This window comes from Harpia harpyja, chromosome 1 (genome assembly GCF_026419915.1).
Source record: "Harpia harpyja isolate bHarHar1 chromosome 1, bHarHar1 primary haplotype, whole genome shotgun sequence".
In the NCBI taxonomy this organism is placed as follows: domain Eukaryota; kingdom Metazoa; phylum Chordata; class Aves; order Accipitriformes; family Accipitridae; genus Harpia; species Harpia harpyja.
Window position 1 is genome coordinate 14,372,426 of NC_068940.1, and position 5,313 is coordinate 14,377,738.

Consider the following 5,313-nt stretch of genomic DNA (forward strand, 5'->3'; position numbering starts at 1 on the left):
CCAAGGAAGTATGGGCAATCCCTGGGTCTTCTACAGCTGGCAAAATACAACACTTGTCAGAGCTCCCCAGGAACGTTCAGGTTTGAATTTTTCTGTTCCCCAGGGACTATACACTGCTCTCCATTTCTTTACTCCGTATAAAGGAGATTCGTTTTACCATTTGCCAGGAATAAGTTCCCCCCACCCCATACTGTTCCCAGTGGCTGCAAGGGAGAATTTCTTCTGCACGTTATTGTTTGTCACCTCTGATGACACGTTCAAATCTGACCAGTTGACTCGACAAGCTCAGCACATGCTATCATCTTATTATCATTTCTTCCTCTCCAGCACAAACCACCAGAAGAAGGATTATAAGGCTACCCAAATTACCTTTAATGTTTACATCAGTAAAATTGATGTTAGACACCTTTTTGTTCTTTGTACAGCTGAAATCTCAAGACCAAAAGATCCTGTAACTAGCCTGAAAAGAAGTGAAAGGCATACATTTTCATTGTTTGATTTAAATGCTGGGGAATTATGCTGGGTTTTTCTACAGGGTGGAGATGACTCCTCAAACTGGGAAGCAGCTAGAAATCAATCAGTTCACAGGCAGGTTTGTGAACACTGGAATGGTGCCAAAAGCTTGTTGGTTGGACAATTAAGTTGGTGTAACAGAGAAGAGCATGGGATAAAGTGTTCTAGAGCTAGTGCTTGTGCTAATTAACAGAAGTTGCAGTTTACTGTCTTACTCTGAGGTACCATATAAACCGTTTTATTTTCAGGTCACAGTGTGGTATCAGCAATTGGTAACTATTTTAGTTTCCAATATACAATTGTTACATAAAAAACAAACCCTACAATAAAACATCTTAAAGCTAATCATTCGAAAACTGGGACCATTGTGCTCATACACCTTTATTTTAGTCCCTTTTAATTCAGTGCACGTACCATTTGTAGTGCACTATTTAAATTACAGGATCACACTCTATTTTTCTTTCTATAGGATTCCCACATCATCCAATAACTAGTTGTTGTGGCAAGGAAGTAGTCTTGTGCAATTAAAAGGAATATTGTTCTCAGGGCCCTGACTCAATAGAAGTCAAGAGGTTTATTCCAAGTGAGAAAAAGAACCTCTGGGAAAAAAAACGATGTTTTAAATATTTAAGTCATAGGATTCTAGATGTGCATGTACATAGGAGAACTAAAGTCATTAAATCTTTTCAGCCAGCTTGGTATCAAGATATATAGAAATGTGTTGTAAACTAAGCCACATTTTTTGTACTTGAAGTACTTCTGGTAGTCAGTTTTATTAGGAACACAGGCCATTGTTACTTTACCAGAACCTATTCTAATACAGGGGACACTGCAATCAAAAAGGCAGGCTCCTTGCAGTATCATGCACACCCTGTCACAGTATCCTTTTAGAAATTAAGTTTTGCAATTTCTGAGCAGTCACATGCACCCAGACTTGAGTCTAACTCAGATAATGATCTAAGCTGTGGGACCCTTCCCTTTGGCACAGTTCTGCTCTTCCTCACCAGGACAAGATGCCTGGCTGAGCATGCTGGTGCCTACAGGTCTCCCAAATGTGATGAGGCCTGACAAAACTGTACCCTCATCCTCATAGTCATTCTAATTTAATTGCTTGAAAAACAGGATTGAACACTGCTTGAGTTCAATTTCTTTTGGTTGGTTGCTTTCATAAGCACCATGCATCCACCTCTGATGCAAGGCCAGCAAGCAGCATCCTACAATCAGAGATTGTGCCTATAGCCTGGATCTATCAGCCATCACTATACAAAGTGATGCAGCACAGGAGCATCACAGGGATTTACAACACCAAAAGGAAGAGTCTGTATCCATAAACTCATTACTAGAGTCCATTTCTCAAAGTGGCATACACCACCCTCAGACCATGCCTGCTGTATGCACACAGTTTCTACTGATACCAGTTAGGTCTGAGCCTGTATACACAAGCCATAAAAGCTGGCAAGCAGTAAAGAACAACACAAACCACTTCATAACAGCCATAAGACACTTGAATTGTACAGATAACATAACTCCCTACAAAAGGACTGGTAGGAATGGGTGCATGTAATGAGTTCCCTTCTATTTATTTGATAAGTTTCCCATTCAACAGCAAGAACAGACTGAGAAATACTGAAAATATATTTCCATATATTGACTGGGAAGTATGCTCTGTTTAGCTTCAGCCTCACAATTTCATTTCATAACAGAAAAAAAAAGTTGACAATACAAAAAAAAAAAAGAGAGACACATTTGTTTTCAAGGTATACACATGACAGATAGCTCCAGCTGATTTCAGCAGGAGTTCTCATGGACACTAAATATCTCAATCATTCAGCTCTTGTTGGGAGTGGCTCAAAACCCAGCAGAGCCAGGAACTAAATGTGAGCAGCTATACATTAATCTTAATTGCCATTCTATAAATAGTCTGGGAAAGGAGGTAATGAGAAACCCCAGACAAATTGAGCAACCAGAGTCATGAAGGGGTATTTTTGTGTCCCCTGCATTAATAAAAGGCCAAATAATTGGTCAAATTAGAAGGCTCAAACACTAACATTAAACTTTGTTTTGAGCAAGAGGCTCATTTTAGCATAAAGGCAAAACAAAAAAAAAAAATCAAAAAACTCATTTCTATCCTTTGTTATATATTTTGATCTTTCTCTACCCCATTTCTTTAAACTCTCCTATATAAGAGCCAAATTTGAGATCTTAAGATGCTGAACATGCTGATTACTTACATAGCAACTGTTTTCCTGGATCTTAAACTTATTACAAAGAACCTGAAGGCCACAACTGCAGCAAACTGTGAGTGACCCATAGGATTTCAGGGTGCTGATCTTACCATGGGCCAGGCTGCATCCAGTTCTTCTGAGGTTTTCAGCATGCAGCAAAGAATAGGTTAAACAACCCAGCATGCCTGCTTTTGTGCATTACCTGCCCATCCCACAGACTCTGCAAGGTTCTGCCCCAGACAGTCAGGAAAAGTCTCTGTCTCATACAATGCCACCCCAAATTCCATGCAGTACCATCCTTACCATGAACAGAAGGAGACCTTTGACTCCAGTGGGAGGTGAAATCAATGAGCAACACTTGGAAGATCTGCCAGACTAGGTCTTCCAATGGCACATCCCCTCGATGGGCATAACACAAAAAACCCCAAGCCTTCAAAGTACACGCTCATTCTTCAGGGAGAGTCACGATAGGCAGGAGTTAGTCAGATACCCCTGGACAGTGACTCATCATTCTCTAGCAAAGTAAAGTTGCTCCTTTATATATGAGGACTGGGACTTTGGAGACAATCCTGAGAGTCATGGATTCATATTCTTCTAAGCAAAGCTGCTCCACAGGCTGTGTGCAGAGATACCAGCTTTGCCCAGGCCCTACCAGCCACTGCTGCCTCTCAGGACAATCAGCTATCATCCACAGCAGCAACTGGAAGGAACCTGAGAAAGGAGGAGGGAGCAACTTAGAGAGTCACCCAAAGGCCTTGCTGCAGCTCTGTCTGACAGCACATCAGTCGCAAGTCAAGAGGTTTATAAGTTTCCAACTTAAACACTCTTATCACCATATGCAGCTCTGAGTGCACTGCCCTCAGGGTTCCCTTCTGCCCATCAATGCATAGATACATTATCAGCATTTTCTATCATGTAAACTTAACTACTGTTCAAGTTACACTGATATGTGATTACTATATAGTGTTGATCATGCATATCAGTTTGAAAACATACCTGAGCTCTGAGATGTTTATATGTACAGACTAGTAGGGAAGTTTGACTGGTAGCCCTATTTGCATAAGGCTCTCTCCTTACTCTATTAGTTCTACAGACTGAACATACAGAAAAACTTGATAATATTTAAATATGCTCTGGCATATTGATGAAATCATCATATAAGGAAACACAGCAGAAGTTTTTGAGAAAGGGAAGAAAATAATAATAATGGTAATAATAATAATAAAAGAATTAGAATATACAAAACAAGCGATGCACAATGCAATTGCTCACCACTTGCCGACTAACGCACAGTTAGTTCCTGATGAGCAGTCCCCAGCCAGCTTTCCCCTCAGTTTATATACTGGACATGACATTACATGGTATGGAATATTCCTTTGGCCAGTTTGTCTCAGCTGTCCTGGCTCTGTTCCCTCCTGAATTCTTGTGCCCCTGCAGCCTTCTTGCTGGCTGGGCATGAGAAACTGAAAAGTCCTTGACTTAGTATAAACACTGCCTAGCAACAACTGAAAACATCAGTGTGTTATCAACTTTATTCTCATACTAAATCCAAAACACAGCACCATACCAGCTGCTAGGAGGAAAATTAACTCCATCCCAGCCAAAACCAGGACAGTATCCACCCCTTATTCTGTACTGTTTATGTCATGCTCAGGTCCCACACTTTCAAATACATCCCAGTTAATCACCATCACCTTTCCAGTCTTCTGATATATTTTGACGTATTTAAATATGTTGCTCTGGTAACATCATCCCTCGGCCTGTAGCCGTACAGGTTGCTGAAAGACCCAAGCAGGGCAGACAGTTTTGCCAGACTACCACCAGCATGCCCTGACAGAAGAATTACCTCTTCCCTGGCTGCTCTGTCCAAGAGAACTCCAGCTCACGCCGTGCAGCTCAAATACATCTTAAAGCCCAAGTTTACATCTGACCCTTATAGATCTTTCCAATGGACCCATAATTGGTGGAAAACGTCACAAGAGACACCAAGCTAGATGGTGAGAATTGTTATGCATCTTTTCATAGGAAGCCATACGACTCCCAAATCCCCTCAGATATGCCCAATTTAAAAATCCACCTGTCCTGTCAAAGCAAGGGTCTGCTTAGCCCAAGGTCCTGTCTTCAGCACGCCTATTCTCCATCATGTAGGAAATGTTCAACAGCAGGTAAGCATATTCCCAAAGTATTTCCTAAGCCTGCATGAGTCAAAAAAAGACCCTTGTGATTAATAGCCCTGAAGAACTTTTCATTCACAGATTTATCCTGTCACTTTTTGAGACCATGCCAACTTTTTCAGTTCAATTTCACAGTTAGATTTGTGTCATTGTCCAGGTTTTGACTGGGATAGAGTTAATTTTCTTCCTAGGAGCTGGTATAGTGTTGCATTTTGGATTTAGTATGAGAAGAATGTTGATAACACTGATGTTTTCAGTTGTTGCTAAGTAATGTTTAGACCAAGTCAAGGATTTTTCAGCTTCTGATGCCCAGCCAGCAAGAAGGCTGGAGGGGCACAAGAATTCGGGAGGGGACACAGCCAGGACAGCTGATCCAAACTGGCCAAAGGAATATTCCAGAC